The sequence below is a fragment of the Rhinoderma darwinii genome, unplaced genomic scaffold, assembly GCF_050947455.1.
Source record: "Rhinoderma darwinii isolate aRhiDar2 unplaced genomic scaffold, aRhiDar2.hap1 Scaffold_4280, whole genome shotgun sequence".
Classification (NCBI taxonomy): domain Eukaryota; kingdom Metazoa; phylum Chordata; class Amphibia; order Anura; family Rhinodermatidae; genus Rhinoderma; species Rhinoderma darwinii.
Genome location: NW_027463806.1, coordinates 71,895 through 97,144, shown reverse-complemented (window position 1 = coordinate 97,144; position 25,250 = coordinate 71,895). Strand labels below are relative to the sequence as shown.

Here is a 25,250-nt window from a genome sequence, read left to right as displayed (position 1 = left end):
AGCATTTCATGTCAATGGCCATTCTAAGCTGAATGTCCCTGCTCTCGTCAGATCGCAGAAGTTACACAGCTTAAGCCCTCGCTAGTACCAGTGTGGGAGACTGTCTGGGAATCCGTGGTGCGGTTGACTTTTTATTATGTCGTTTAGATTTTGTTTCACAATCGATTAAAAAGGACTATGGATTAAAGCATTTAATGTCTATGGCCATTCTAAGCTGAATGTGCCTGCTCTCGTCAGATCGCAGAAGTTACACAGCTTAAGGCCCTGCTAGTACCAGTGTGGGAGACTGTCTGGGAATCCGTGGTGCGGTTGACTTTTTATTATGTTGTTTAGATTTTGTTTCACAATAGATTAAATAGGACTATGGATTAAAACATTTAACGTCAATGGCCATTCTAAGCAGAATGTGCCTGCTCTCGTCAGAACGCAGAAGTTACATAGCTTAAGGCCTCGCTAGTACCAGTGTGGGAGACTGTCTGGGAATCCGTGGTGCGCTTGACATTTAATTATGTTGTTTAGATTTTGTTTCACAATAGATTAAATAGGACTATGGATTAAGGCTTTTAATGTCAATGGCCATTCTAAGCTGAATGTGCCTGCTCTCGTCAGATCGCAGAAGTTACACAGCTTAAGGCCTCGCTAGTACCAGTGTGGGAGACTGTCTGGGAATCCGTGGTGCGGTTGACTTTTTATTATGTCGTTTAGATTTTGTTTCACAATCGATTAAAAAGGACTATGTATTACAGCATTTAATGTCAATGGCCATTGTAAGCTGAATGTGCCTGCTCTCGTCAGATCGCAGAAGTTACACAGCTTAAGTCCCTGCTAGTACCAGTGTGGGAGACTGTCTGGGAATCTGTGGTGCGGTTGACTTTTTATTATGTCGTTTAGATTTTGTTTCACAATAGATTAAATAGGACTATGGATTAAAACATTTAACGTCAATGGCCATTCTAAGCTGAATGTGCCTCCTCTCGTCAGAACGCAGAAGTTACATAGCTTAAGGCCTCGCTAGTACCAGTGTGGGAGACTGTCTGGGAATCCGTGGTGCGCTTGACTTTTAATTATGTTGTTTAGATTTTGTTTCACAATAGATTAAATAGGACTATGGATTAAGGCTTTTAATGTCAATGGCCATTCTAAGCTGAATGTGCCAGCTCTCGTCAGATCGCAGAAGTTACACAGCTTAAGGCCTCGCTAGTACCAGTGTGGGAGACTGTCTGGGAATCCGTGGTGCAGTTGACATTTTATTATGTCGTTTAGATTTTGTTTCACAATAGATTAAATAGGACTATGGATTAAAGCATTTAACGTCAATAGCCATTCTAAGCTGAATGTGCCTGCTCTCGTCCGAACGCAGAAGTTACACAGCTTAAGGCCTCGCTAGTACCAGTGTGGGAGACTGTCTGGGAATCCGTGGTGCGGTTGAATTTTTATTATGTCGTTTAGATTTTGTTTCACAATCGATTAAAAAGGACTATGGATTAAAGCCTTTAACGTCAATGGCCATTCTAAGCTGAATGTCCCTGCTCTCGTCAGATCGCAGAAGTTACACAGCTTAAGGCCTCGCTAGTACCAGTGTGGGAGACTGTCTGGGAATCCGTGGTGCGGTTGAATTTTTATTATGTTGTTTAGATTTTGTTTCACAATCGATTAAAAAGGACTATGGATGAAAGCCTTTAATGTCAATGGCCATTCTAAGCTGAATGTCCCTGCTCTCGTCAGATCGCAGAAGTTACACAGCTTAAGGCCTCGCTAGTACCAGTGTGGGAGACTGTCTGGGAATCTGTGGTGCGGTTGACTTTTTATTATGTCGTTTAGATTTTGTTTCACAATAGATTAAATAGGACTATGGATTAATGCTTTTAATGTCAATGGCCATTCTAAGCTGAATGTGCCTGCTCTCGTCAGATCGCAGAAGTTGCACAGCTTAAGGCCTCGCTAGTACCAGTGTGGGAGACTGTCTGGGAATCCGTGGAGCGGTTGAATTTTTATTATGTCGTTTCGATTTTGTTTCACAATCGATTAAAAAGGACTATGGATTAAAGCATTTCATGTCAATGGCCATTCTAAGCTGAATGTCCCTGCTCTCGTCAGATCGCAGAAGTTACACAGCTTAAGCCCTCGCTAGTACCAGTGTGGGAGACTGTCTGGGAATCCGTGGTGCAGTTGACATTTTATTATGTCGTTTAGATTTTGTTTCACAATAGATTAAATAGGACTATGGATTAAAGCATTTAACGTCAATAGCCATTCTAAGCTGAATGTGCCTGCTCTCGTCCGAACGCAGAAGTTACACAGCTTAAGGCCTCGCTAGTACCAGTGTGGGAGACTGTCTGGGAATCCGTGGTGCGGTTGAATTTTTATTATGTTGTTTAGATTTTGTTTCACAATCGATTAAAAAGGACTATGGATTAAAGCCTTTAATGTCAATGGCCATTCTAAGCTGAATGTCCCTGCTCTCGTCAGATCGCAGAAGTTACACAGCTTAAGTCCCTGCTAGTACCAGTGTGGGAGACTGTCTGGGAATCTGTGGTGCGGTTGACTTTTTATTATGTCGTTTAGATTTTTTTTCACAATAGATTAAATAGGACTATGGATTAAAACATTTAACGTCAATGGCCATTCTAAGCTGAATGTGCCTCCTCTCGTCAGAACGCAGAAGTTACATAGCTTAAGGCCTCGCTAGTACCAGTGTGGGAGACTGTCTGGGAATCCGTGGTGCGCTTGACTTTTAATTATGTTGTTTAGATTTTGTTTCACAATAGATTAAATAGGACTATGGATTAAGGCTTTTAATGTCAATGGCCATTCTAAGCTGAATGTGCCAGCTCTCGTCAGATCGCAGAAGTTACACAGCTTAAGGCCTCGCTAGTACCAGTGTGGGAGACTGTCTGGGAATCCGTGGTGCGGTTGAATTTTTATTATGTTGTTTAGATTTTGTTTCACAATCGATTAAAAAGGACTATGGATTAAAGCCTTTAATGTCAATGGCCATTCTAAGCTGAATGTCCCTGCTCTCGTCAGATCGCAGAAGTTACACAGCTTAAGTCCCTGCTAGTACCAGTGTGGGAGACTGTCTGGGAATCTGTGGTGCGGTTGACTTTTTATTATGTCGTTTAGATTTTGTTTCACAATAGATTAAATAGGACTATGGATTAAAACATTTAACGTCAATGGCCATTCTAAGCTGAATGTGCCTCCTCTCGTCAGAACGCAGAAGTTACATAGCTTAAGGCCTCGCTAGTACCAGTGTGGGAGACTGTCTGGGAATCCGTGGTGCGCTTGACTTTTAATTATGTTGTTTAGATTTTGTTTCACAATAGATTAAATAGGACTATGGATTAAGGCTTTTAATGTCAATGGCCATTCTAAGCTGAATGTGCCAGCTCTCGTCAGATCGCAGAAGTTACACAGCTTAAGGCCTCGCTAGTACCAGTGTGGGAGACTGTCTGGGAATCCGTGGTGCAGTTGACATTTTATTATGTCGTTTAGATTTTGTTTCACAATAGATTAAATAGGACTATGGATTAAAGCATTTAACGTCAATAGCCATTCTAAGCTGAATGTGCCTGCTCTCGTCCGAACGCAGAAGTTACACAGCTTAAGGCCTCGCTAGTACCAGTGTGGGAGACTGTCTGGGAATCCGTGGTGCGGTTGAATTTTTATTATGTCGTTTAGATTTTGTTTCACAATCGATTAAAAAGGACTATGGATTAAAGCCTTTAACGTCAATGGCCATTCTAAGCTGAATGTCCCTGCTCTCGTCAGATCGCAGAAGTTACACAGCTTAAGGCCTCGCTAGTACCAGTGTGGGAGACTGTCTGGGAATCCGTGGTGCGGTTGAATTTTTATTATGTTGTTTAGATTTTGTTTCACAATCGATTAAAAAGGACTATGGATGAAAGCCTTTAATGTCAATGGCCATTCTAAGCTGAATGTCCCTGCTCTCGTCAGATCGCAGAAGTTACACAGCTTAAGGCCTCGCTAGTACCAGTGTGGGAGACTGTCTGGGAATCTGTGGTGCGGTTGACTTTTTATTATGTCGTTTAGATTTTGTTTCACAATAGATTAAATAGGACTATGGATTAATGCTTTTAATGTCAATGGCCATTCTAAGCTGAATGTGCCTGCTCTCGTCAGATCGCAGAAGTTGCACAGCTTAAGGCCTCGCTAGTACCAGTGTGGGAGACTGTCTGGGAATCCGTGGAGCGGTTGAATTTTTATTATGTCGTTTCGATTTTGTTTCACAATCGATTAAAAAGGACTATGGATTAAAGCATTTCATGTCAATGGCCATTCTAAGCTGAATGTCCCTGCTCTCGTCAGATCGCAGAAGTTACACAGCTTAAGCCCTCGCTAGTACCAGTGTGGGAGACTGTCTGGGAATCCGTGGTGCAGTTGACATTTTATTATGTCGTTTAGATTTTGTTTCACAATAGATTAAATAGGACTATGGATTAAAGCATTTAACGTCAATAGCCATTCTAAGCTGAATGTGCCTGCTCTCGTCCGAACGCAGAAGTTACACAGCTTAAGGCCTCGCTAGTACCAGTGTGGGAGACTGTCTGGGAATCCGTGGTGCGGTTGAATTTTTATTATGTTGTTTAGATTTTGTTTCACAATCGATTAAAAAGGACTATGGATTAAAGCCTTTAATGTCAATGGCCATTCTAAGCTGAATGTCCCTGCTCTCGTCAGATCGCAGAAGTTACACAGCTTAAGGCCTCGCTAGTACCAGTGTGGGAGACTGTCTGGGAATCTGTGGTGCGGTTGACTTTTTATTATGTTGTTTAGATTTTGTTTCACAATAGATTAAATAGGACTATGGATTAAGGCTTTTAATGTCAATGGCCATTCTAAGCTGAATGTGCCTGCTCTCGTCAGATCGCAGAAGTTGCACAGCTTAAGGCCTCGCTAGTACCAGTGTGGGAGACTGTCTGGGAATCCGTGGAGCGGTTGAATTTTTATTATGTCGTTTCGATTTTGTTTCACAATCGATTAAAAAGGACTATGGATTAAAGCATTTCATGTCAATGGCCATTCTAAGCTGAATGTCCCTGCTCTCGTCAGATCGCAGAAGTTACACAGCTTAAGCCCTCGCTAGTACCAGTGTGGGAGACTGTCTGGGAATCCGTGGTGCGGTTGACTTTTTATTATGTCGTTTAGATTTTGTTTCACAATCGATTAAAAAGGACTATGGATTAAAGCATTTAATGTCTATGGCCATTCTAAGCTGAATGTGCCTGCTCTCGTCAGATCGCAGAAGTTACACAGCTTAAGGCCCTGCTAGTACCAGTGTGGGAGACTGTCTGGGAATCCGTGGTGCGGTTGACTTTTTATTATGTTGTTTAGATTTTGTTTCACAATAGATTAAATAGGACTATGGATTAAAACATTTAACGTCAATGGCCATTCTAAGCAGAATGTGCCTGCTCTCGTCAGAACGCAGAAGTTACATAGCTTAAGGCCTCGCTAGTACCAGTGTGGGAGACTGTCTGGGAATCCGTGGTGCGCTTGACATTTAATTATGTTGTTTAGATTTTGTTTCACAATAGATTAAATAGGACTATGGATTAAGGCTTTTAATGTCAATGGCCATTCTAAGCTGAATGTGCCTGCTCTCGTCAGATCGCAGAAGTTACACAGCTTAAGGCCTCGCTAGTACCAGTGTGGGAGACTGTCTGGGAATCCGTGGTGCGGTTGACTTTTTATTATGTCGTTTAGATTTTGTTTCACAATCGATTAAAAAGGACTATGTATTACAGCATTTAATGTCAATGGCCATTGTAAGCTGAATGTGCCTGCTCTCGTCAGATCGCAGAAGTTACACAGCTTAAGTCCCTGCTAGTACCAGTGTGGGAGACTGTCTGGGAATCTGTGGTGCGGTTGACTTTTTATTATGTCGTTTAGATTTTGTTTCACAATAGATTAAATAGGACTATGGATTAAAACATTTAACGTCAATGGCCATTCTAAGCTGAATGTGCCTCCTCTCGTCAGAACGCAGAAGTTACATAGCTTAAGGCCTCGCTAGTACCAGTGTGGGAGACTGTCTGGGAATCCGTGGTGCGGTTGAATTTTTATTATGCCGTTTAAATTTTGTTTCACAATCGATTAAAAAGGACTATGGATTAAAGCCTTTAATGTCAATGGCCATTCTAAACTGAATGTCCCTGCTCTCGTCAGATCGCAGAAGTTACACAGCTTAAGGCCTCGCTAGTACCAGTGTGGGAGACTGTCTGGGAATCCGTGGTGTGGTTGACTTTTTATTATGTCGTTTAGATTTTGTTTCACAATCGATTAAAAAGGACTATGGATTAAAGCATTTAATGTCAATGGCCATTCTAAGCTGAATGTGCCTGCTCTCGTCAGGTCGCAGAAGTTACACAGCTTAAGGCCTCGCTAGTACCAGTGTGGGAGACTGTCTGGGAATCCGTGGTGCGGTTGACTTTTTATTATGTCGTTTAGATTTTGTTTCACAATCGATTAAAAAGGACTATGGATTAAAACATTTAATGTCAATGGCCATTCTAAGCTGAATGTGCCAGCTCTCGTCAGATCGCAGAAGTTACACAGCTTAAGGCCTCGCTAGTACCAGTGTGGGAGACTGTCTGGGAATCCGTGGTGCAGTTGACTTTTTATTATGTCGTTTAGATTTTGTTTCACAATAGATTAAATAGGACTATGGATTAAAGCATTTAACGTCAATAGCCATTCTAAGCTGAATGTGCCTGCTCTCGTCCGAACGCAGAAGTTACACAGCTTAAGGCCTCGCTAGTACCAGTGTGGGAGACTGTCTGGGAATCCGTGGTGCGGTTGAATTTTTATTATGTCGTTTAGATTTTGTTTCACAATCGATTAAAAAGGACTATGGATTAAAGCCTTTAAAGTCAATGGCCATTCTAAGCTGAATGTGCCTGCTCTCGTCCGAACGCAGAAGTTACACAGCTTAAGGCCTCGCTAGTACGAGTGTGGGAGACTGTCTGGGAATCCGTGGTGCGGTTGACTTTTTATTATGTTGTTTAGATTTTGTTTCACAATAGATTAAATAGGACTATGGATTAAGGTTTTTAAAGTCAATGGCCATTCTAAGCTGAATGTGCCTGCTCTCGTCAGATCGTAGAAGTTGCACAGCTTAAGGCCTCGCTAGTACCAGTGTGGGAGACTGTCTGGGAATCCGTGGAGCAGTTGAATTTTTATTATGTCGTTTCGATTTTGTTTCACAATCGATTAAAAAGGACTATGGATTAAAGCATTTAATGTCAATGGCCATTCTAAGCTGAATGTGCATGCTCTCGTCAGATTGCAGAAGTTACACAGCTTAAGGCCTCGCTAGTACCAGTGTGGGAGACTGTCTGGGAATACGTGGTGCGGTTGCCTTTTTATTATGTCGTTTAGATTTTGTTTCACAATCGATTAAAAAGGACTATGGATTAAAACATTTATCGTCAATGGCCATTCTAAGCTGAATGTGCCTGCTCTCGTCAGAACGCAGAAGTTACATAGCTTAAGGCCTCGCTAGTACCAGTGTGGGAGACTGTCTGGGAATCCGTGGTGCGGTTGACTTTTTATTATGTTGTTTAGATTTTGTTTCACAATAGATTAAATAGGACTATGGATTAAGGCTTTTAATGTCAATGGCCATTCGAAGCTGCATGTGCCTGCTCTCGTCAGATCGCAGAAGTTACACAACTTGCCTCGCTAGTACCAGTGTGGGAGACTGTCTGGGAATCCGTGGTGCGGTTGACTTTTTATTATGTCGTTTAGATTTTGTTTCACAATCGATTAAAAAGGACTATGGATTAAAGCATTTAATGTCAATGGCCATTCGAAGCTGAATGTGCCTGCTCTCGTTAGATCGCAGAAGTTACACAGCTTAACGCCTCGCTAGTACCAGTGTGGCAGACTGTCTGGGAATCCGGGGTGCGGTTGCCTTTTTATTATGTCGTTTAGATTTTGTTTCACAATAGATTAAATAGGACTATGGATTAAAGCATTTAACGTCAATGGCCATTCTAAGCTGAATGTGCCTCCTCTCGTCAGATCGCAGAAGTTACACAGCTTAAGGCCTCGCTAGTACCAGTGTGGGAGACTGTCTGGGAATCCGTGGTGCGGTTGAATTTTTATTATGTCATTTAGATTTTGTTTCACAATCGATTAAAAAGGACTATGGATTAAAGCATTTAATGTCAATGGCAATTCTAAGCTGAATGTCCCTGCTCTCGTCAGATCGCAGAAGTTACACAGCTTAAGGTCTCGCTAGTACCAGTGTGGGAGACTGTCTGGGAATCCGTGGTGCGGTTGACTTTTTATTATGTCGTTTAGATTTTGTTTCACAATCGATTAAAAAGGACTATGGATTAAAGCATTTAATGTCAATGGCCATTCTAAGCTGAATGTGCCTGCTCTCGTCAGATCGCAGAAGTTACACAGCTTAAGGCTTCGCTAGTACCAGTGTGGGAGACTGTCTGGGAATCCGTGGTGTGGTTGACTTTTTATTATGTCGTTTAGATTTTGTTTCACAATCGATTAAAAAGGACTATGGATTAAAGCATTTAATGTCAATGGCCATTCTAAGCTGAATGTGCCTGCTCTCGTCAGATTGCAGAAGTTACACAGCTTAAGGCCTCGCTAGTACCAGTGTGGGAGACTGTCTGGGAATCCGTGGTGCGGTTGACTTTTTATTATGTCGTTTAGATTTTGTTTCACAATAGATTAAATAGGACTATGGATTAAAGCATTTAACGTCAATAGCCATTCTAAGCTGAATGTGCCTGCTCTCGTCAGAACGCAGAAGTTACACAGCTTAAGGCCTCGCTAGTACCAGTGTGGGAGACTGTCTGGGAATCCGTGGTGTGGTTGAATTTTTATTATGTCGTTTAGATTTTGTTTCACAATCGATTAAAAAGGACTATGGATTAAAGCCTTTAATGTCAATGGCCATTCTAGGCTGAATGTCCCTGCTCTCGTCAGATCGCAGAAGTTACACAGCTTAAGGCCTCGCTAGTACCAGTGTGGGAGACTGTCTGGGAATCCGTGGTGCGGTTGACTTTTTATTATGTCGTTTAGATTTTGTTTCACAATCGATTAAAAAGGACTATGGATTAAAGCATTTAATGTCAATGGCCATTCTAAGCTGAATGTGCCTGCTCTCGTCAGATCGCAGAAGTTACACAGCTTAAGGCCTCGCTAGTACCAGTGTGGGAGACTGTCTGGGAATCCGTGGTGCAGTTGACTTTTTATTATGTCGTTTAGATTTTGTTTCACAATAGATTAAATAGGACTATGGATTAAAGCATTTAACGTCAATAGCCATTCTAAGCTGAATGTGCCTGCTCTCGTCCGAACGCAGAAGTTACACATCTTAAGGCCTCGCTAGTACCAGTCTAGGAATCCGTGGTGCTGTTGAATTTTTATTATGTCGTTTAGATTTTGTTTCAAAATCGATTAAAAAGGACTATGGATTAAAGCCTTTAATGTCAATGGCCATTCTAAGCTGAATGTCCCTGCTCTCGTCAGATCGCAGAAGTTAGACAGCTTAAGGCCTCGCTAGTATTAGTGTGGGAGACTGTCTGGGAATCCGTGGTGCGGTTGACTTTTTATTATGTTGTTTAGATTTTGTTTCACAATAGATTAAATAGGACTATGGATTAAGGCTTTTAATGTCAATGGCCATTCTAAGCTGAATGTGCCTGCTCTTGTCAGATCGCAGAAGTTACACAGCTTAAGGTCTCGCTAGTACCAGTGTGGGAGACTGTCTGGGAATCCGTGGAGCGGTTGAATTTTTATTATGTCGTTTCGATTTTGTTTCACAATCGATTAAAAAGGACTATGGATTAAAGCATTTAATGTCAATGGCCGTTCTAAGCTGAATGTCCCTGCTCTCGTCAGATCGCAGAAGTTACACAGCTTAACCCCTCGCTAGTACCAGTGTGGGAGACTGTCTGGGAATCCGTGGTGCGGTTGACTTTTTATTATGTCGTTTAGATTTTGTTTCACAATCGATTAAAAAGGACTATGGATTAAAGCATTTAATGGCAATGGCCATTCTAGGCTGAATGTGCCTCCTCTCGTCAGATCGCAGAAGTTACACAGCTTAAGGCCTCGCTAGAACCAGTGTGGGAGACTGTCTGGGAATCCGTGGTGCGGTTGCCTTTTTATTATGTCGTTTAGATTTTGTTTCACAATCGATTAAAAAGGACTATGGATTACAGCATTTAATGTCAATGGCCATTGTAAGCTGAATGTGCCTGCTCTCGTCAGATCGCAGAAGTTACACAGCTTAAGGCCCTGCTAGTACCAGTGTGGGAGACTGTCTGGGAATCCGTGGTGCGGTTGACTTTTTATTATGTCGTTTAGATTTTGTTTCACAATAGATTAAATAGGACTATGGATTAAAACATTTAACGTCAATGGCCATTCTAAGCTGAATGTGCCTGCTCTCGTCAGAACGCAGAAGTTACATAGCTTAAGGCCTCGCTAGTACCGGTGTGGGAGACTGTCTGGGAATCCGTGGTGCGGTTGACTTTTTATTATGTTGTTTAGATTTTGTTTCACAATAGATTAAATAGGACTATGGATTAAGGCTTTTAATGTCAATGGCCATTCTAAGCTGAATGTGCCTGCTCTCGTCAGATCGCAGAAGTTACACAGCTTAAGGCCTCGCTAGTACCAGTGTGGGAGACTGTCTGGGAATCCGTGGTGCGGTTGAATTTTTATTATGTCGTTTAGATTTTGTTTCACAATCGATTAAAAAGGACTATGGATTAAAGCATTTAATGTCAATGGCCATTCTAAGCTGAATGTCCCTGCTCTCGTCAGATCGCAGAAGTTACACAGCTTAAGGTCTCGCTAGTACCAGTGTGGGAGACTGTCTGGGAATCCGTGGTGCGGTTGACTTTTTATTATGTCGTTTAGATTTTGTTTCACAATCGATTAAAAAGGACTATGGATTAAAGCATTTAATGTCAATAGCCATTCTAAGCTGAATGTGCCTGTTCTTGTCAGATCGCAGAAGTTACACAGCTTAAGGCCTCGCTAGTACCAGTGTGGGAGACTGTCTGGGAATCCGTGGTGCGGTTGACTTTTTATTATGTCGTTTAGATTTTGTTTCACAATCGATTAAAAAGGACTATGGATTAAAGCATTTAATGTCAATGGCCATTCCAAGCTGAATGTGCCTGCTCTCGTCAGATCGCAGAAGTTACACAGCTTAAGGCCTCGCTAGTACCAGTGTGGGAGACTGTCTGGGAATCCGTGGTGCGGTTGACTTTTTATTATGTCGTTTAGATTTTGTTTCACAATAGATTAAATAGGACTATGGATTAAAGCATTTAACGTCAATAGCCATTCTAAGCTGAATGTGCCTGCTCTCGTCAGAACGCAGAAGTTACACAGCTTAAGGCCTCGCTAGTACCAGTGTGGGAGACTGTCTGGGAATCCGTGGTGTGGTTGAATTTTTATTATGTCGTTTCGATTTTGTTTCACAATCGATTAAAAAGGACTATGGATTAAAGCCTTTAATGTCAATGGCCATTCTAGGCTGAATGTCCCTGCTCTCATCAGCTCGCAGAAGTTACACAGCTTAAGGCCTCGCTAGTACCAGTGTGGGAGACTGTCTGGGAATCCGTGGTGTGGTTGACTTTTTATTATGTCGTTTAGATTTTGTTTCACAATCGATTAAAAAGGACTATGGATTAAAGCATTTAATGTCAATGGCCATTCTAAGCTGAATGTGCCTCCTCTCGTCAGATCGCAGAAGTTACACAGCTTAAGGCTTCGCTAGTACCAGTGTGGGAGACTGTCTGGGAATCCGTGGTGCGGTTGACTTTTTATTATGTCGTTTAGATTTTGTTTCACAATCGATTAAAAAGGACTATGGATTAAAGCCTTTAATGTCAATGGCCATTCTAAGCTGAATGTCCCTGCTCTCGTCAGATCGCAGAAGTTACACAGCTTAAGGCCTCGGTAGTACCAGTGTGGGAGACTGTCTGGGAATCCGTGGAGCAGTTGAATTTTTATTATGTCGTTTCGATTTTGTTTCACAATCGATTAAAAAGGACTATGGATTAAAGCATTTAATGTCAATGGCCATTCTAAGCTGAATGTCCCTGCTCTCGTCAGATCGCAGAAGTTACACAGCTTAAACCCTAGCTAGTACCAGTGTGGGAGACTGTCTGGGAATCCGTGGTGCGGTTGACTTTTTATTATGTCGTTTAGATTTTGTTTCACAATCGATTAAAAAGGACTATGGATTAAAACATTTAATGTCAATGGCCATTCTAAGCTGAATGTGCCTGCTCTCGTCAGATCGCAGAAGTTACACAGCTTAAGGCCTCGCTAGTACCAGTGTGGGAGACTGTCTGGGAATCCGTGGTGCGGTTGACTTTTTATTATGTCGTTTAGATTTTGTTTCACAATATATTAAATAGGACTATGGATTAAAACATTTAACGTCAATGGCCATTCTAAGCTGAATGTGCCTGCTCTCGTCAGAACGCAGAAGTTACATAGCTTAAGGCCTCGCTAGTACCAGTGTGGGAGACTGTCTGGGAATCCGTGGTGCGGTTGACTTTTTATTATGTTGTTTAGATTTTGTTTCACAATAGATTAAATAGGACTATGGATTAAGGCTTTTAATGTCAATGGCCATTCTAAGCTGAATGTGCCTGCTCTCGTCAGATCGCAGAAGTTACACAGCTTAAGGCCTCGCTAGTACCAGTGTGGGAGACTGTCTGGGAATCCGTGGTGCGGTTGACTTTTTATTATGTCGTTTAGATTTTGTTTCACAATAGATTAAATAGGACTATGGATTAAAGCGTTTAACGTCAATAGCCATTCTAAGCTGAATGTGCCTGCTCTCGTCAGAACGCAGAAGTTACACAGCTTAAGGCCTCGCTAGTACCAGTGTGGGAGACTGTCTGGGAATCCGTGGTGTGGTTGAATTTTTATTATGTCGTTTAGATTTTGTTTCACAATCGATTAAAAAGGACTATGGATTAAAGCCTTTAATGTCAATGGCCATTCTAAGCTGAATGTCCCTGCTCTCGTCAGATCGCAGAAGTTATACAGCTTAAGGCCTCGCTGGTACCAGTGTGGGAGACTGTCTGGGAATCCATGGTGCGGTTGACCTTTTATTATGTTGTTTAGATTTTGTTTCACAATAGATTAAATAGGACTATGGATTAAGGCTTTTAATGTCAATGGCCATTCTAAGCTGAATGTGCCTGCTCTCGTCAGATCGCAGAAGTTACACAGCTTAAGGCCTCGCTAGTACCAGTGTGGGAGACTGTCTGGGAATCCGTGGTGCGGTTGACTTTTTATTATGTCGTTTAGATTTTGTTTCACAATAGATTAAATAGGACTATGGATTAAAGCATTTAACGTCAATGGCCATTCTAAGCTGAATGTGCCTGCTCTCGTCAGATCGCACAAGTTGCACAGCTTAAGGCCTCGCTAGTACCAGTGTGGGAGACTGTCTGGGAATCCGTGGAGCGGTTGAATTTTTATTATGTCGTTTCGATTTTGTTTCACAATCGATTAAAAAGGACTATGGATTAAAGCATTTAATGTCAATGGCCATTCTAAGCTGAATGTCCCTGCTCTCGTCAGATCGCAGAAGTTACACAGCTTAAACCCTCGCTAGTACCAGTGTGGGAGACTGTCTGGGAATCCGTGGTGCGGTTGACTTTTTATTATGTCGTTTAGATTTTGTTTCACAATCGATTAAAAAGGACTATGGATTAAAACATTTAATGTCAATGGCCATTCTAATCTGAATGTGCCTGCTCTCGTCAGATCGCAGAAGTTACACAGCTTAAGGCCTCGCTAGTACCAGTGTGGGAGACTGTCTGGGAATCCGTGGTGCGGTTGCCTTTTTATTATGTCGTTTAGATTTTGTTTCACAATAGATTAAATAGGACTATGGATTAAAACATTTGACGTCAATGGCCATTCTAAGCTGAATGTGCCTGCTCTCGTCAGAACGCAGAAGTTACATAGCTTAAGGCCTCGCTAGTACCAGTGTGGGAGACTGTCTGGGAATCCGTGGTGCGGTTGGCTTTTTATTATGTTGTTTAGATTTTGTTTCACTATAGATTAAATAGGACTATGGATTAAGGCTTTTAATGTCAATGGCCATTCTAAGCTGAATGTGCCTGCTCTCGTCAGATCGCAGAAGTTACACAGCTTAAGGCCTCGCTAGTACCAGTGTGGGAGACCGTCTGGGAATCCGTGGTGCGGTTGACTTTTTATTATGTTGTTTAGATTTTGTTTCACAATCGATTAAAAAGGACTATGGATTAAAGCATTTAACGTCAATAGCCATTCTAAGCTGAATGTGCCTGCTCTCGTCAGAACGCAGAAGTTACACAGCTTAAGGCCTCGCTAGTACCAGTGTGGGAGACTGTCTGGGAATCTGTGGTGTGGTTGAATTTTTATTATGTCGTTTAGATTTTGTTTCACAATCGATTAAAAAGGACTATGGATTAAAACATTTGACGTCAATGGCCATTCTAAGCTGAATGTCCCTGCTCTCGTCAGATCGCAGAAGTTACACAGCTTAAGGCCTCGCTAGTACCAGTGTGGGAGACTGTCTGGGAATCCGTGGTGCGGTTGACTTTTTATTATGTCGTTTAGATTTTGTTTCACAATAGATTAAATAGGACTATGGATTAAAGCATTTAACGTCAATGGCCATTCTAAGCTGAATGTTCCTGCTCTCGTCAGAACGCAGAGGTTACACAGCTTAAGGCCTCGCTAGTACCAGTGTGGGAGACTGTCTGGGAATCCGTGGTGCGGTTGACTTTTTATTATGTCGTTTAGATTTTCTTTCACAATCGATTAAAAAGGACTATGGATTAAAGCATTTAATGTCAATGGCCATTTTAAGCTGAATGTGCCTGCTCTCGTCAGATCGCAGAAGTTACACAGCTTAAGGCCTCGCTAGTACCAGTGTGGGAGACTGTCTGGGAATCCGTGGTGCGGTTGACTTTTTATTATGTCGTTTTAGATTTTGTTTCACAATCGATTAAAAAGGACTATGGATTAAAGCATTTAAAGTCAATGGCCATTCTAAGCTGAATGTCCCCTGCTCTCATCAGATCGCAGAAGTTACACAGCTTAAGGCCTCGCTAGTACCAGTGTGGGAGACTGTCTGGGAATCCGTGGTGCGGTTGAATTTTTATTATGTCGTTTAGATTTTGTTTCACAATCGATTAAAAAGGACTATGGATTAAAGCATTTAATGTCAATGGCCATTCTAAGCTGAATGTGCCTGCTCTCGTCAGGTTGCAGAAGTTACACAGCTTAAGGCCTCGCTAGTACCAGTGTGGGAGACTGTCTGGGAATCCGTGCTGCGGTTGACTTTTTATTATGTCGTTTAGATTTTGTTTCACAATCGATTAAAAAGGACTATGGATTAAAGCATTTAATGTCAATGGCCATTCTAAGCTGAATGTGCTTTCTCGTCAGATCGCAGAAGTTACACAGCTTAAGGCCTCGCTAGTACCAGTGTGGGAGACTGTCTGGGAATCCGTGGTGCGGTTGAATTTTTATTATGTCGTTTAGATTTTGTTTCACGATCGATTAAAAAGGACTATGGATTAAAGCATTTAATGTCAATGGCTATTCTAAGCTGAATGTGCCTGCTCTCGTTAGATCGCAGACGTTACACAGCTTAACGCCTCGCTGGTACCATTGTGGGAGACTGTCTGGGAATCCGTGGTGCGGTTGACTTTTATATGTCGTTTAGATTTTGTTTTCACAATAGATTAAATAGGACTATGGATTAAAGCATTTAACGTCAATGGCCATTCTAAGCTGAATGTGCCTGCTCTCGTCAGAACGCAGAAGTTACACAGCTTAAGGCCTCGCTAGTACCAGTGTGGGAGACTGTCTGGGAATCCGTGGTGCGGCTTAACTTTTATTATGTTGTTTAGATTTTGTTTCACAATCGATTAAAAAGGATTATGGATTAAAGCATTTAATGTCAATGGCCATTCTAAGCTGAATGTCCTGCTCTCGTCAGATCGCAGAAGTTACACAGCTTAAGGCCTCGCTTGTACCAGTGTGGGAGACTGTCTGGGAATCCGTGGTGCGGTTGACTTTTTATTATGTCGTTTAGATTTTGTTTCACAATCGATTAAAAAGGACTATGGATTAAAGCATTTAATGTCAATGGCCATTCTAAGCTAATTGTGCCTTTCTCGTCAGATCGCAGAAGTTACACAGCTTAAGGCCTCGCTAGTACCAGTGTGGGAGACTGTCTGGGAATCCGTGGTGCGGTTAAAATTTTATTATGTCGTTTAGATTTTGTTTCACAATAGATTAAATAGGACTATGGATTAAAGCATTTAATGTCAATGGCCATTCCAAGCTGAATGTGCTTGCTCTCGTCAGAACGCAGAAGTTACACAGCTTAAGTCCTCGCTAGTACCAGTGTGGTGAGACTGTCTGGGAATCCGTGGTGCGGTTGACTTTTTATTATGTCGTTTAGATTTTGTTTCACAATCGATTAAAAAGGACTATGGATTAAAGCATATAATGTCAATGGCCATTCTAAGCTGAATGTGCCTTTCTCGTCAGATCGCAGAAGTTACACAGCTTAAGGCCTCGCTAGTACCAGTGTGGGAGACTGTCTGGGAATCCGTGGTGCGGTTGAATTTTTATTATGTCGTTTAGATTTTGTTTCACGATCGATTAAAAAGGACTATGGATTAAAGCATTTAATGTCAATGGCTATTCTAAGCTGAATGTGCCTGCTCTCGTTAGATCGCAGACGTTACACAGCTTAACGCCTCGCTGGTACCATTGTGGGAGACTGTCTGGGAATCCGAGGTGCGGTTGACTTTTTATTATGTCGTTTAGATTTTGTTTCACAATAGATTAAATAGGACTATGGATTAAAGCATTTAACGTCAATGGCCATTCTAAGCTGAATGTGCCTGCTCTCGTCAGAACGCAGAAGTTACACAGCTTAAGGCCTCGCTAGTACCAGTGTGGGAGACTGTCTGGGAATCCGTGGTGCGGCTTAACTTTTATATGTCGTTTAGATTTTGTTTCACAATCGATTAAAAAGGATATGGATTTAAAGCATTTAATGTCAATGGCCATTCTAAGCTGAATGTCCCTGCTCTCGTCAGATCGCAGAAGTTACACAGCTTAAGGCCTCGCTTGTACCAGTGTGGGAGACTGTCTGGGAATCCGTGGTGCGGTTGACTTTTTATTATGTCGTTTAGATTTTGTTTCACAATCGATTAAAAAGGACTATGGATTAAAGCATTTAATGTCAATGGCCATTCTAAGCTAATTGTGCCTTTCTCGTCAGATCGCAGAAGTTACACAGCTTAAGGCCTCGCTAGTACCAGTGTGGGAGACTGTCTGGGAATCCGTGGTGCGGTTGAAATTTTATTATGTCGTTTAGATTTTGTTTCACAATAGATTAAATAGGACTATGGATTAAAGCATTTAATGTCAATGGCCATTCCAAGCTGAATGTGCTTGCTCTCGTCAGAACGCAGAAGTTACACAGCTTAAGTCCTCGCTAGTACCAGTGTGTGAGACTGTCTGGGAATCCGTGGTGCGGTTGACTTTTTATTATGTCGTTTAGATTTTGTTTCACAATCGATTAAAAGACTATGGATTAAAGCATTTAATGTCAATGGCCATTCTAAGCTGAATGTGCCTGCTCTCGTTAGATCGCAGAAGTTACACAGCTTAACGCCTCGCTGGTACCAGTGTGGGAGACTGTCTGGGAACCGTGGTGCAGTTGACTTTTTATTATGTCGTTTAGATTTTGTTTCCACAATAGATTAAATAGGACTATGGATTAAAGCATTTAACGTCAATGGCCATTCTAAGCTGAATGTGCCTTCTCTCGTCAGAACGCAGAAGTTACTCAGCTTAAGGCCTCGCTAGTACCAGTGTGTGAGACTGTCTGGGAATCCGTGGTGCGGTTGACTTTTTATTATGTTGTTTAGATTTTGTTTCACAATAGATTAAATAGGACTATGGATTAAGGCTTTTAATGTCAATGGCCATTCTAAGCTGAATGTGCCTGCTCTCGTCAGATCGCAGAAGTTACACAGCTTAAGGCCTCGCTAGTACCAGTGTGGGAGACTGTCTGGGAATCCGTGGTGCGGTTGACTTTTTATTATGTCGTTTAGATTTTGTTTCACAATCGATTAAAAAGGACTATGGATTAAAGCATTTAACGTCAATGGCCATTCTAAGCTGAATGTGCCTGCTCTCGTTAGATCGCAGAAGTTACACAGCTTAACGCCTCGCTAGTACCAGTGTGGGAGACTGTCTGGGAATCCGTGGTGCGGTTGACTTTTTACTATGTCGTTTAGATTTTGTTTCACAATAGATTAAATAGGACTATGGATTAAAGCATTTAACGTCAATGGCCATTCTAAGCTGGATGTGCCTGCTCTCGTCAGATCGCAGAAGTTACACAGCTTAAGGCCTCGCTAGTACCAGTGTGGGAGACTGTCTGGGAATCCGTGGTGCGGTTGAATTTTTATTATGTCGTTTAGATTTTGTTTCACAATCGATTAAAAAGGACTATGGATTAAAGCATTTAATGTCAATGGCCATTCTAAGCTGAATGTGCCTGCTCTCGTCAGATTGCAGAAGTTACACAGCTTAAGGCCTCGCTAGTTCCAGTGTGGGAGACTGTCTGGGAATCCGTGGTGCGGTTGACTTTTTATTATGTCGTTTAGATTTTGTTTCACAATCGATTAAAAAGGACTATGGATTAAAGCATTTAATGTCAATGGCCATTCTAAGCTGAATGTGCCCTTTCTCGTCAGATCGCAGAAGTTACACAGCTTAAGGCCTTGCTAGTACCAGTGTGGGAGACTGTCTGGGAATCCGTGGTGCGGTTGAATTTTTATTATGTCGTTTAGATTTTGTTTCACAATAGATTAAATAGGACTATGGATTAAAGCATTTAACGTCAATGGCCATTCCAAGCTGAATGTGCCTGCTCTCGTCAGATCGCAGAAGTTACACAGCTTAAGGCCTCGCTAGTACCAGTGTGTGAGACTGTCTGGGAATCAGTGGTGCGGTTGACTTTTTATTATGTCGTTTAGATTTTGTTTCACAATCGATTAAAAAGGACTATGGATTAAAGCATTTAATGTCAATGGCCATTCTAAGCTGAATGTGCCTGCTCTCGTTAGATCGCAGAAGTTACACAGCTTAACGCCTCGCTGGTACCAGTGTAGGAGACTGTCTGGGAATCCGTGGTGCAGTTGACTTTTTATTATGTCGTTTAGATTTTGTTTCACAATAGATTAAATAGGACTATGGATTAAAGCATTTAACGTCAACGGCCATTCTAAGCTGAATGTGCCTGCTCTCGTCAGAACGCAGAAGTTACACAGCTTAAGGCCTCGCTAGTACCAGTGTGGGAGACTGTCTGGGAATCCGTGGTGCGGTTGAATTTTTATTATGTCGTTTAGATTTTGTTTCACAATCGATTAAAAAGGACTATGGATTAAAGCATTTAATGTCAATGGCCATTCTAAGCTGAATGTCCCTGCTCTCGTCAGATCGCAGAAGTTACACAGCTTAAGGCCTCGCTAGTACCAGTGTGGGAGACTGTCTGGGAATCCGTGGTGCGGTTGCCTTTTTATTATGTTGTTTAGATTTTGTTTCACAATAGATTAAATAGGACTATGGATTAAGGCTTTTAATGTCAATGGCCATTCTAAGCTGAATGTGCCTCCTCTCGTCAGATCGCAGAAGTTACACAGCTTAAGGCCTCGCTAGTACCAGTGTGGGAGACTGTCTGTGAATCCTTGGTGCGGTTGACTATTTATTATGTCGTTTAGATTTTGTTTCACAATCGATTAAAAAGGACTATGGATTGAAGCATTTATTGTCAATGGCCATTCTAAGCTGAATGTGCCTGCTCTCGTTAGATCGCAGAAGTTACACAGCTTAACGCCTCGCTAGTACCAGTGTGGGAGACTGTCTGGGAATCCTTGGTGCGGTTGACTATTTATTATGTCGTTTAGATTTTGTTTCACAATCGATTAAAAAGGACTATGGATTAAAGCATTTAATGTCAATGGCCATTCTAAGCTGAATGTCCCTGCTCTCGTCAGATCGCAGAAGTTACACAGCTTAAGGCCTCGCTAGTACCAGTGTGGGAGACTGTCTGGGAATCCGTGGTGCGGTTGACTTTTTATTATGTCGTTTAGATTTTCTTTCACAATCGATTAAAAAGGACTATGGATTAAGGCTTTTAATGTCAATGGCCATTCTAAGCTGAATGTGCCTGCTCTCGTCAGATCGCAGAACTTACAAAGCTTAAGGCCTTGCTAGTACCAGTGTGGGAGACTGTCTGGGAATCCTTGGTGCGGTTGACTATTTATTATGTCGTTTAGATTTTGTTTCACAATCGATTAAAAAGGACTATGGATTGAAGCATTTAATGTCAATGGCCATTCTAAGCTGAATGTGCCTGCTCTCGTTAGATCGCAGAAGTTACACAGCTTAACGCCTCGCTAGTACCAGTGTGGGAGACTGTCTGGGAATCCGTGGTGCGGTTGACTTTTTATTATGTCGTTTAGATTTTGTTTCACAATAGATTAAATAGGACTATGGATTAAAGCATTTAACGTCAATGGCCATTCTAAGCTGAATGTGCCTGCTCTCGTCAGATCGCAGAAGTTACACAGCTTAAGGCCTCGCTAGTACCAGTGTGGGAGACTGTCTGGGAATCCGTGGTGCGGTTGTATTTTTATTATGTCGTTTAGATTTTGTTTCACAATCGATTAAAAAGGACTATGGATTAAAGCATTTAACGTCAATGGCCATTCTAAGCTGAATGTGCCTGCTCTCGTCAGAACGCAGAAGTTACACAGCTTAAGGCCTCGCTAGTACCAGTTTGGGAGACTGTCTGGGAATCCGTGGTGCGGTTGAATTTTTATTATGTCGTTTAGATTTTGTTTCACAATCGATTAAAAAGGACTATGGATTAAAGCATTTAATGTCAATGGCCATTCTAAGCTGAATGTCCCTGCTCTCGTCAGATCGCAGAAGTTACACAGCTTAAGGCCTCGCTAGTACCAGTGTGGGAGACTGTCTGGGAATCCGTGGTGCGGTTGACTTTTTATTATGTTGTTTAGATTTTTTTTCACAATAGATTAAATAGGACTATGGATTAAGGCTTTTAATGTCAATGGCCATTCTAAGCTGAATGTGCCTGCTGTCGTCAGATCACAGAAGTTACACAGCTTAAGGCCTCGCTAGTACCAGTGTGGGAGACTGTCTGGGAAGCCGTGGTGCGGTTGACTTTTTATTATGTCGTTTAGATTTTGTTTCACAATCGATTAAAAAGGACTATGGATTAAAGCATTTAATGTCAAAGGCCATTCTAAGCTGAATGTACCTGCTCTCGTCAGATCGCAGAAGTTACACAGCTTAAGGCCTCGCTAGTACCAGTGTGGGAGACTGTCTGGGAATCCGTGGTGCGGTTGAATTTTTATTATGTCGTTTAGATTTTGTTTCACAATCGATTAAAAAGGACTATGGATTAAAGCATTTAATGTCAAAGGCCATTCTAAGCTGAATGTACCTGCTCTCGTCAGATCGCGGAAGTTACACAGCTTAACGCCTCGCTAGTACCAGTGTGGGAGACTGTCTGGGAATCCGTGGTGCGGTTGACTTTTTATTATGTCGTTTAGATTTTGTTTCACAATCGATTAAAAAGGACTATGGATTAAAGCATTTAATGTCAATGGCCATTCTAAGCTGAATGTGCCTGCTCTCGTCAGATCGCAGAAGTTACACAGCTTAAGGCCTCGCTAGTACCAGTGTGGGAGACTGTCTGGGAATCCGTGGTGCGGTTGAATTTTTATTATGTCGTTTAGATTTTGTTTCACAATCGATTAAAAAGGACTATGGATTAAAGCATTCAATGTCAATGGCCATTCTAAGCTGAATGTGCCTGCTCTCGTCAGATCGCAGAAGTTACACAGCTTAAGTCCTCGCTAGTACCAGTGTGGGAGACTGTCTGGGAATCCGTGGTGCGGTTGACTTTTTATTATGTCGTTTAGATTTTGTTTCACAATAGATTAAATAGGACTATGGATTAAAGCATTTAACGTCAATGGCCATTCTAAGCTGAATGTGCCTGCTCTGGTCAGAACGCAGAAGTTACACAGCTTAAGCCCTCGCTAGTACCAGTGTGGGAGACTGTCTGGGAAACCGTGGTGCGGTTGAATTTTTATTATGTCGTTTAGATTTTGTTTCACAATCGATTAAAAAGGACTATGGATTAAAGCCTTTAATGTCAATGGCCATTCTAAGCTGAATGTCCCTGCTCTCGTCAGATCGCAGAAGTTGCACAGCTTAAGGCCTCGCTAGTACCAGTGTGGGAGACTGTCTGGGAATCCGTGGTGCGGTTTTCTTTTTATTATGTCGTTTAGATTTTGTTTCACAATCGATTAAAAAGGACTATGGATTAAAGCATTTAATGTCAATGGCCATTCTAAGCTGAATGTGCCTGCTCTCGTCAGATCGCAGAAGTTACACAGCTTAAGGCCTCGCTAGTACCAGTGTGGGAGACTGTCTGGGTATCCGTGGTGCGGTTGACTTTTTATTATGTCGTTTAGATTTTGTTTCACAATAGATTAAATAGGACTATGGATTAAAACATTTAACGTCAATGGCCATTCTAAGCAGAATGTGCCTGCTCTTGTCAGAACGCAGAAGTTACACAGCTTAAGGCCTCGCTAGTACCAGTGTGGGAGACTGTCTGGGAATCCATGGTGCGGTTGACTTTTTATTATGTCGTTTAGATTTTGTTTCACAATCGATTAAAAAGAACTATGGATTAAAGCATTTAATGTCAATGGCCATTCTAAGCTGAATGTGCCTGCTCTCGTCAGATCGCAGAAGTTACACAGCTTAAGGCCTCGCTAGTACCAGTGTGGGAGACTGTCTGGGAATCCGTGGTGCGGTTGCCTTTTTATTATGTCGTTTAGATTTTGTTTCACAATCGATTAAAAAGGACTATGGATTAAAGCATTTAATGTCAATGGCCATTCTAAGCTGAATGTGCCTGCTCTCGTCAGATCGCAGAAGTTACACAGCTTAAGGTCTCGCTAGTACCAGTGTGGGAGACTGTCTGGGAATCCGTGGTGCGGTTGACTTTTTATTATGTCGTTTAGATTTTGTTTCACAATAGATTAAATAGGACTATGGATTAAAGCATTTAACGTCAATGGCCATTCTAAGCTGAATGTGCCTGCTCTCGTCAGATCGCAGAAGTTACACAGCTTAAGGCCTCGCTAGTACCAGTGTGGGAGACTGTCTGGGAATCCGTGGTGCGGTTGACTTTTTATTATGTCGTTTAGATTTTGTTTCACAATCGATTAAAAAGGACTATGGATTAAAGCATTTAATGTCAATGGCCATTCTAAGCTGAATGTCCCTGCTCTCGTCAGATCGCAGAAGTTGCACAGCTTAAGGCCTCGCTAGTACCAGTGTGGGAGACTGTCTGGGAATCCGTGGTGCGGTTTTCTTTTTATTATGTCGTTTAGATTTTGTTTCACAATCGATTAAAAAGGACTATGGATTAAAGCATTTAATGTCAATGGCCATTCTACGCTGAATGTGCCTGCTCTCGTCAGATCGCAGAAGTTACACAGCTTAAGGCCTCGCTAGTACCAGTGTGGGAGACTGTCTGGGTATCCGTGGTGCGGTTGACTTTTTATTATGTCGTTTAGATTTTGTTTCACAATAGATTAAATAGGACTATGGATTAAGGCTTTTAATGTCAATGGCCATTCTAAGCTGAATGTTCCTGCTCTCGTCAGATCGCAGAAGTTACACAGCTTAAGGCCTCACTAGTACCAGTGTGGGAGACTGTCTGGGAATCCGTGGTGCGGTTGACTTTTTATTATGTCGTTTAGATTTTGTTTCACAATCAATTAAAAAGGACTATGGGTTAAAGCATTTAAAGTCAATGGCCATTCTAAGCTGAATGTGCCTGCTCTCGTTAGAGCGCAGAAGTTACACAGCTTAACGCCTCGCTAGTACCAGTGTGGGAGACTGTCTGGGAATCCGTGGTGCGGTTGACTTTTTATTATGTCGTTTAGATTTTGGTTCACAATAGATTAAATATGACTATGGATTAAAGCATTTAACGTCAATGGCCATTCTAAGCTGAATGTGCCTGCTCTCGTCCAAACGCAGAAGTTACACAGCTTAAGGCCTCGCTAGTACCAGTGTGGGAGACTGTCTGGGAATCTGTGGTGCGGTTGAGTTTTTATTATGTCGTTTAGATTTTGTTTCACAATCGATTAAAAAGGACTATGGATTAAAGCCTTTAATGTCAATGGCCATTCTAAGCTGAATGTCCCTGTTCTCGTCAGATCGCAGAAGTTACACAGCTTAAGGCCTCGCTGGTACCAGTGTTGGAGACTGTCTGGGAATGCGTGGTGCGGTTGACTTTTTATTATGTTGTTTAGATTTTGTTTCACAATAGATTAAATAGGACTATGGATTAAGGCTTTTAATGTCAATGGCCATTCTAAGCTGAATGTGCCTGCTCTCGTCAGATCGCAGAAGTTACACAGCTTAAGGCCTCGCTAGTACCAGTGTGGGAGACTGTCTGGGAATCTGTGGTGTGGTTGACTTTTTATTATGTCGGTTAGATTTTGTTTCACAATCGATTAAAAAGGATTATGGATTAAAGCATTTAATGTCAATTGCCAATCTAAGCTGAATGTGCCTGCTCTTGTTAGATCGCAGAAATTACACATAGCTTAACGCCTCGCTAGTACCAGTGTGGGTGACTGTCTGGGAATCCGTGGTGCGGTTGACTTTTTATTATGTCGTTTAGATTTTGTTTCACAATAGATTAAATAGGACTATGGATTAAAGCATTTAACGTTAATGGCCATTCTAAGCTGAATGTGCCTGCTCTCGTCAGATCGCAGAAGTTACACAGCTTAAGGCTTCGCTAGTACCAGTGTGGGAGACTGTCTGGGAATCCGTGGTGCGGTTGACTTTTTATTATGTCGTTTAGATTTTGTTTCACAATCGATTAAAAAGAACTATGGATTAAAGCATTTAATGTCAATGGCCATTCTAAGCTGAATGTGCCTGCTCTCGTCAGATCGCAGAAGTTACACAGCTTAAGGCCTCGCTAGTACCAGTGTGGGAGACTGTCTGGGAATCCGTGGTGCGGTTGACTTTTTATTATGTCGTTTAGATTTTGTTTCACA

The 25,250-nt window shown here is 41.9% G+C and overlaps 100 pseudogenes; all 100 read left to right on the top strand.

The window, feature by feature from the left end:
• Positions 1 to 10: 10 nt before the first annotated feature.
• LOC142711269 (5S ribosomal RNA) lies at positions 11 to 129 on the top strand (annotated as a pseudogene).
• A 67-nt stretch (positions 130 to 196) lies between these two features.
• On the top strand, positions 197 to 315 carry LOC142711201 (5S ribosomal RNA; annotated as a pseudogene).
• Positions 316 to 568: 253 nt separating this feature from the next.
• Positions 569 to 687, top strand: LOC142710921 (5S ribosomal RNA; annotated as a pseudogene).
• A 439-nt stretch (positions 688 to 1,126) lies between these two features.
• LOC142711203 (5S ribosomal RNA) lies at positions 1,127 to 1,245 on the top strand (annotated as a pseudogene).
• Positions 1,246 to 1,312: 67 nt separating this feature from the next.
• Positions 1,313 to 1,431, top strand: LOC142711031 (5S ribosomal RNA; annotated as a pseudogene).
• Positions 1,432 to 1,498: 67 nt separating this feature from the next.
• LOC142711194 (5S ribosomal RNA) lies at positions 1,499 to 1,617 on the top strand (annotated as a pseudogene).
• Positions 1,618 to 1,684: 67 nt separating this feature from the next.
• LOC142711066 (5S ribosomal RNA) lies at positions 1,685 to 1,803 on the top strand (annotated as a pseudogene).
• Positions 1,804 to 2,056: 253 nt separating this feature from the next.
• LOC142711313 (5S ribosomal RNA) lies at positions 2,057 to 2,175 on the top strand (annotated as a pseudogene).
• A 67-nt stretch (positions 2,176 to 2,242) lies between these two features.
• LOC142711030 (5S ribosomal RNA) lies at positions 2,243 to 2,361 on the top strand (annotated as a pseudogene).
• Positions 2,362 to 2,428: 67 nt separating this feature from the next.
• On the top strand, positions 2,429 to 2,547 carry LOC142711422 (5S ribosomal RNA; annotated as a pseudogene).
• A 253-nt stretch (positions 2,548 to 2,800) lies between these two features.
• Positions 2,801 to 2,919, top strand: LOC142711337 (5S ribosomal RNA; annotated as a pseudogene).
• A 67-nt stretch (positions 2,920 to 2,986) lies between these two features.
• LOC142711421 (5S ribosomal RNA) lies at positions 2,987 to 3,105 on the top strand (annotated as a pseudogene).
• A 253-nt stretch (positions 3,106 to 3,358) lies between these two features.
• LOC142711202 (5S ribosomal RNA) lies at positions 3,359 to 3,477 on the top strand (annotated as a pseudogene).
• Positions 3,478 to 3,544: 67 nt separating this feature from the next.
• On the top strand, positions 3,545 to 3,663 carry LOC142711028 (5S ribosomal RNA; annotated as a pseudogene).
• A 67-nt stretch (positions 3,664 to 3,730) lies between these two features.
• LOC142711193 (5S ribosomal RNA) lies at positions 3,731 to 3,849 on the top strand (annotated as a pseudogene).
• Positions 3,850 to 3,916: 67 nt separating this feature from the next.
• On the top strand, positions 3,917 to 4,035 carry LOC142711065 (5S ribosomal RNA; annotated as a pseudogene).
• Positions 4,036 to 4,288: 253 nt separating this feature from the next.
• Positions 4,289 to 4,407, top strand: LOC142711312 (5S ribosomal RNA; annotated as a pseudogene).
• Positions 4,408 to 4,474: 67 nt separating this feature from the next.
• Positions 4,475 to 4,593, top strand: LOC142711027 (5S ribosomal RNA; annotated as a pseudogene).
• Positions 4,594 to 4,660: 67 nt separating this feature from the next.
• Positions 4,661 to 4,779, top strand: LOC142711064 (5S ribosomal RNA; annotated as a pseudogene).
• A 253-nt stretch (positions 4,780 to 5,032) lies between these two features.
• On the top strand, positions 5,033 to 5,151 carry LOC142711267 (5S ribosomal RNA; annotated as a pseudogene).
• A 67-nt stretch (positions 5,152 to 5,218) lies between these two features.
• On the top strand, positions 5,219 to 5,337 carry LOC142711200 (5S ribosomal RNA; annotated as a pseudogene).
• Positions 5,338 to 5,590: 253 nt separating this feature from the next.
• LOC142710920 (5S ribosomal RNA) lies at positions 5,591 to 5,709 on the top strand (annotated as a pseudogene).
• A 439-nt stretch (positions 5,710 to 6,148) lies between these two features.
• LOC142711304 (5S ribosomal RNA) lies at positions 6,149 to 6,267 on the top strand (annotated as a pseudogene).
• Positions 6,268 to 6,334: 67 nt separating this feature from the next.
• On the top strand, positions 6,335 to 6,453 carry LOC142711059 (5S ribosomal RNA; annotated as a pseudogene).
• Positions 6,454 to 6,520: 67 nt separating this feature from the next.
• Positions 6,521 to 6,639, top strand: LOC142711155 (5S ribosomal RNA; annotated as a pseudogene).
• Positions 6,640 to 6,706: 67 nt separating this feature from the next.
• LOC142711026 (5S ribosomal RNA) lies at positions 6,707 to 6,825 on the top strand (annotated as a pseudogene).
• Positions 6,826 to 6,892: 67 nt separating this feature from the next.
• Positions 6,893 to 7,011, top strand: LOC142710993 (5S ribosomal RNA; annotated as a pseudogene).
• Positions 7,012 to 7,264: 253 nt separating this feature from the next.
• LOC142711430 (5S ribosomal RNA) lies at positions 7,265 to 7,383 on the top strand (annotated as a pseudogene).
• A 67-nt stretch (positions 7,384 to 7,450) lies between these two features.
• On the top strand, positions 7,451 to 7,569 carry LOC142710998 (5S ribosomal RNA; annotated as a pseudogene).
• A 436-nt stretch (positions 7,570 to 8,005) lies between these two features.
• LOC142711464 (5S ribosomal RNA) lies at positions 8,006 to 8,124 on the top strand (annotated as a pseudogene).
• Positions 8,125 to 8,191: 67 nt separating this feature from the next.
• On the top strand, positions 8,192 to 8,310 carry LOC142711310 (5S ribosomal RNA; annotated as a pseudogene).
• Positions 8,311 to 8,377: 67 nt separating this feature from the next.
• Positions 8,378 to 8,496, top strand: LOC142711166 (5S ribosomal RNA; annotated as a pseudogene).
• A 67-nt stretch (positions 8,497 to 8,563) lies between these two features.
• Positions 8,564 to 8,682, top strand: LOC142711101 (5S ribosomal RNA; annotated as a pseudogene).
• Positions 8,683 to 8,749: 67 nt separating this feature from the next.
• LOC142711210 (5S ribosomal RNA) lies at positions 8,750 to 8,868 on the top strand (annotated as a pseudogene).
• A 67-nt stretch (positions 8,869 to 8,935) lies between these two features.
• On the top strand, positions 8,936 to 9,054 carry LOC142711058 (5S ribosomal RNA; annotated as a pseudogene).
• Positions 9,055 to 9,121: 67 nt separating this feature from the next.
• Positions 9,122 to 9,240, top strand: LOC142710931 (5S ribosomal RNA; annotated as a pseudogene).
• A 241-nt stretch (positions 9,241 to 9,481) lies between these two features.
• Positions 9,482 to 9,600, top strand: LOC142711125 (5S ribosomal RNA; annotated as a pseudogene).
• A 625-nt stretch (positions 9,601 to 10,225) lies between these two features.
• Positions 10,226 to 10,344, top strand: LOC142711364 (5S ribosomal RNA; annotated as a pseudogene).
• A 67-nt stretch (positions 10,345 to 10,411) lies between these two features.
• LOC142711012 (5S ribosomal RNA) lies at positions 10,412 to 10,530 on the top strand (annotated as a pseudogene).
• Positions 10,531 to 10,597: 67 nt separating this feature from the next.
• Positions 10,598 to 10,716, top strand: LOC142711114 (5S ribosomal RNA; annotated as a pseudogene).
• A 67-nt stretch (positions 10,717 to 10,783) lies between these two features.
• Positions 10,784 to 10,902, top strand: LOC142711174 (5S ribosomal RNA; annotated as a pseudogene).
• A 67-nt stretch (positions 10,903 to 10,969) lies between these two features.
• LOC142711289 (5S ribosomal RNA) lies at positions 10,970 to 11,088 on the top strand (annotated as a pseudogene).
• Positions 11,089 to 11,155: 67 nt separating this feature from the next.
• On the top strand, positions 11,156 to 11,274 carry LOC142711069 (5S ribosomal RNA; annotated as a pseudogene).
• A 67-nt stretch (positions 11,275 to 11,341) lies between these two features.
• LOC142711209 (5S ribosomal RNA) lies at positions 11,342 to 11,460 on the top strand (annotated as a pseudogene).
• Positions 11,461 to 11,527: 67 nt separating this feature from the next.
• On the top strand, positions 11,528 to 11,646 carry LOC142711341 (5S ribosomal RNA; annotated as a pseudogene).
• A 67-nt stretch (positions 11,647 to 11,713) lies between these two features.
• Positions 11,714 to 11,832, top strand: LOC142711426 (5S ribosomal RNA; annotated as a pseudogene).
• A 67-nt stretch (positions 11,833 to 11,899) lies between these two features.
• On the top strand, positions 11,900 to 12,018 carry LOC142711292 (5S ribosomal RNA; annotated as a pseudogene).
• A 253-nt stretch (positions 12,019 to 12,271) lies between these two features.
• On the top strand, positions 12,272 to 12,390 carry LOC142711466 (5S ribosomal RNA; annotated as a pseudogene).
• A 67-nt stretch (positions 12,391 to 12,457) lies between these two features.
• On the top strand, positions 12,458 to 12,576 carry LOC142710997 (5S ribosomal RNA; annotated as a pseudogene).
• A 67-nt stretch (positions 12,577 to 12,643) lies between these two features.
• LOC142711453 (5S ribosomal RNA) lies at positions 12,644 to 12,762 on the top strand (annotated as a pseudogene).
• Positions 12,763 to 12,829: 67 nt separating this feature from the next.
• Positions 12,830 to 12,948, top strand: LOC142711207 (5S ribosomal RNA; annotated as a pseudogene).
• A 67-nt stretch (positions 12,949 to 13,015) lies between these two features.
• On the top strand, positions 13,016 to 13,134 carry LOC142711353 (5S ribosomal RNA; annotated as a pseudogene).
• Positions 13,135 to 13,201: 67 nt separating this feature from the next.
• LOC142711441 (5S ribosomal RNA) lies at positions 13,202 to 13,320 on the top strand (annotated as a pseudogene).
• A 253-nt stretch (positions 13,321 to 13,573) lies between these two features.
• LOC142711458 (5S ribosomal RNA) lies at positions 13,574 to 13,692 on the top strand (annotated as a pseudogene).
• Positions 13,693 to 13,759: 67 nt separating this feature from the next.
• On the top strand, positions 13,760 to 13,878 carry LOC142711265 (5S ribosomal RNA; annotated as a pseudogene).
• Positions 13,879 to 13,945: 67 nt separating this feature from the next.
• On the top strand, positions 13,946 to 14,064 carry LOC142711050 (5S ribosomal RNA; annotated as a pseudogene).
• A 67-nt stretch (positions 14,065 to 14,131) lies between these two features.
• LOC142711042 (5S ribosomal RNA) lies at positions 14,132 to 14,250 on the top strand (annotated as a pseudogene).
• Positions 14,251 to 14,317: 67 nt separating this feature from the next.
• On the top strand, positions 14,318 to 14,436 carry LOC142711297 (5S ribosomal RNA; annotated as a pseudogene).
• A 67-nt stretch (positions 14,437 to 14,503) lies between these two features.
• On the top strand, positions 14,504 to 14,622 carry LOC142710970 (5S ribosomal RNA; annotated as a pseudogene).
• A 67-nt stretch (positions 14,623 to 14,689) lies between these two features.
• Positions 14,690 to 14,808, top strand: LOC142711039 (5S ribosomal RNA; annotated as a pseudogene).
• Positions 14,809 to 14,875: 67 nt separating this feature from the next.
• On the top strand, positions 14,876 to 14,994 carry LOC142711063 (5S ribosomal RNA; annotated as a pseudogene).
• A 68-nt stretch (positions 14,995 to 15,062) lies between these two features.
• Positions 15,063 to 15,182, top strand: LOC142711342 (5S ribosomal RNA; annotated as a pseudogene).
• Positions 15,183 to 15,804: 622 nt separating this feature from the next.
• On the top strand, positions 15,805 to 15,923 carry LOC142711398 (5S ribosomal RNA; annotated as a pseudogene).
• A 67-nt stretch (positions 15,924 to 15,990) lies between these two features.
• LOC142711413 (5S ribosomal RNA) lies at positions 15,991 to 16,108 on the top strand (annotated as a pseudogene).
• Positions 16,109 to 16,918: 810 nt separating this feature from the next.
• On the top strand, positions 16,919 to 17,037 carry LOC142711397 (5S ribosomal RNA; annotated as a pseudogene).
• A 66-nt stretch (positions 17,038 to 17,103) lies between these two features.
• LOC142711123 (5S ribosomal RNA) lies at positions 17,104 to 17,222 on the top strand (annotated as a pseudogene).
• Positions 17,223 to 17,658: 436 nt separating this feature from the next.
• LOC142710916 (5S ribosomal RNA) lies at positions 17,659 to 17,776 on the top strand (annotated as a pseudogene).
• A 254-nt stretch (positions 17,777 to 18,030) lies between these two features.
• On the top strand, positions 18,031 to 18,149 carry LOC142711429 (5S ribosomal RNA; annotated as a pseudogene).
• A 67-nt stretch (positions 18,150 to 18,216) lies between these two features.
• LOC142711332 (5S ribosomal RNA) lies at positions 18,217 to 18,335 on the top strand (annotated as a pseudogene).
• A 67-nt stretch (positions 18,336 to 18,402) lies between these two features.
• Positions 18,403 to 18,521, top strand: LOC142711122 (5S ribosomal RNA; annotated as a pseudogene).
• A 67-nt stretch (positions 18,522 to 18,588) lies between these two features.
• Positions 18,589 to 18,707, top strand: LOC142711368 (5S ribosomal RNA; annotated as a pseudogene).
• A 439-nt stretch (positions 18,708 to 19,146) lies between these two features.
• On the top strand, positions 19,147 to 19,265 carry LOC142711414 (5S ribosomal RNA; annotated as a pseudogene).
• A 67-nt stretch (positions 19,266 to 19,332) lies between these two features.
• On the top strand, positions 19,333 to 19,451 carry LOC142710947 (5S ribosomal RNA; annotated as a pseudogene).
• Positions 19,452 to 19,518: 67 nt separating this feature from the next.
• Positions 19,519 to 19,637, top strand: LOC142711137 (5S ribosomal RNA; annotated as a pseudogene).
• Positions 19,638 to 20,076: 439 nt separating this feature from the next.
• On the top strand, positions 20,077 to 20,195 carry LOC142710969 (5S ribosomal RNA; annotated as a pseudogene).
• A 67-nt stretch (positions 20,196 to 20,262) lies between these two features.
• Positions 20,263 to 20,381, top strand: LOC142711448 (5S ribosomal RNA; annotated as a pseudogene).
• Positions 20,382 to 20,448: 67 nt separating this feature from the next.
• On the top strand, positions 20,449 to 20,567 carry LOC142711330 (5S ribosomal RNA; annotated as a pseudogene).
• A 67-nt stretch (positions 20,568 to 20,634) lies between these two features.
• LOC142711254 (5S ribosomal RNA) lies at positions 20,635 to 20,753 on the top strand (annotated as a pseudogene).
• Positions 20,754 to 20,820: 67 nt separating this feature from the next.
• LOC142711089 (5S ribosomal RNA) lies at positions 20,821 to 20,939 on the top strand (annotated as a pseudogene).
• Positions 20,940 to 21,006: 67 nt separating this feature from the next.
• LOC142710968 (5S ribosomal RNA) lies at positions 21,007 to 21,125 on the top strand (annotated as a pseudogene).
• A 67-nt stretch (positions 21,126 to 21,192) lies between these two features.
• On the top strand, positions 21,193 to 21,311 carry LOC142711467 (5S ribosomal RNA; annotated as a pseudogene).
• Positions 21,312 to 21,378: 67 nt separating this feature from the next.
• LOC142711258 (5S ribosomal RNA) lies at positions 21,379 to 21,497 on the top strand (annotated as a pseudogene).
• A 67-nt stretch (positions 21,498 to 21,564) lies between these two features.
• LOC142711450 (5S ribosomal RNA) lies at positions 21,565 to 21,683 on the top strand (annotated as a pseudogene).
• Positions 21,684 to 21,750: 67 nt separating this feature from the next.
• LOC142711113 (5S ribosomal RNA) lies at positions 21,751 to 21,869 on the top strand (annotated as a pseudogene).
• A 67-nt stretch (positions 21,870 to 21,936) lies between these two features.
• Positions 21,937 to 22,055, top strand: LOC142711141 (5S ribosomal RNA; annotated as a pseudogene).
• Positions 22,056 to 22,308: 253 nt separating this feature from the next.
• On the top strand, positions 22,309 to 22,427 carry LOC142710919 (5S ribosomal RNA; annotated as a pseudogene).
• Positions 22,428 to 22,494: 67 nt separating this feature from the next.
• On the top strand, positions 22,495 to 22,613 carry LOC142711156 (5S ribosomal RNA; annotated as a pseudogene).
• A 67-nt stretch (positions 22,614 to 22,680) lies between these two features.
• Positions 22,681 to 22,799, top strand: LOC142711457 (5S ribosomal RNA; annotated as a pseudogene).
• A 67-nt stretch (positions 22,800 to 22,866) lies between these two features.
• On the top strand, positions 22,867 to 22,985 carry LOC142711043 (5S ribosomal RNA; annotated as a pseudogene).
• A 67-nt stretch (positions 22,986 to 23,052) lies between these two features.
• On the top strand, positions 23,053 to 23,171 carry LOC142711088 (5S ribosomal RNA; annotated as a pseudogene).
• A 67-nt stretch (positions 23,172 to 23,238) lies between these two features.
• Positions 23,239 to 23,357, top strand: LOC142711417 (5S ribosomal RNA; annotated as a pseudogene).
• Positions 23,358 to 23,424: 67 nt separating this feature from the next.
• LOC142710917 (5S ribosomal RNA) lies at positions 23,425 to 23,543 on the top strand (annotated as a pseudogene).
• Positions 23,544 to 23,610: 67 nt separating this feature from the next.
• LOC142711400 (5S ribosomal RNA) lies at positions 23,611 to 23,729 on the top strand (annotated as a pseudogene).
• A 67-nt stretch (positions 23,730 to 23,796) lies between these two features.
• Positions 23,797 to 23,915, top strand: LOC142710953 (5S ribosomal RNA; annotated as a pseudogene).
• Positions 23,916 to 23,982: 67 nt separating this feature from the next.
• LOC142711406 (5S ribosomal RNA) lies at positions 23,983 to 24,101 on the top strand (annotated as a pseudogene).
• Positions 24,102 to 24,168: 67 nt separating this feature from the next.
• On the top strand, positions 24,169 to 24,287 carry LOC142711402 (5S ribosomal RNA; annotated as a pseudogene).
• Positions 24,288 to 24,354: 67 nt separating this feature from the next.
• Positions 24,355 to 24,473, top strand: LOC142711401 (5S ribosomal RNA; annotated as a pseudogene).
• Positions 24,474 to 24,540: 67 nt separating this feature from the next.
• LOC142711143 (5S ribosomal RNA) lies at positions 24,541 to 24,659 on the top strand (annotated as a pseudogene).
• Positions 24,660 to 24,914: 255 nt separating this feature from the next.
• LOC142711152 (5S ribosomal RNA) lies at positions 24,915 to 25,033 on the top strand (annotated as a pseudogene).
• A 67-nt stretch (positions 25,034 to 25,100) lies between these two features.
• On the top strand, positions 25,101 to 25,219 carry LOC142711403 (5S ribosomal RNA; annotated as a pseudogene).
• Positions 25,220 to 25,250: the final 31 nt, after the last annotated feature.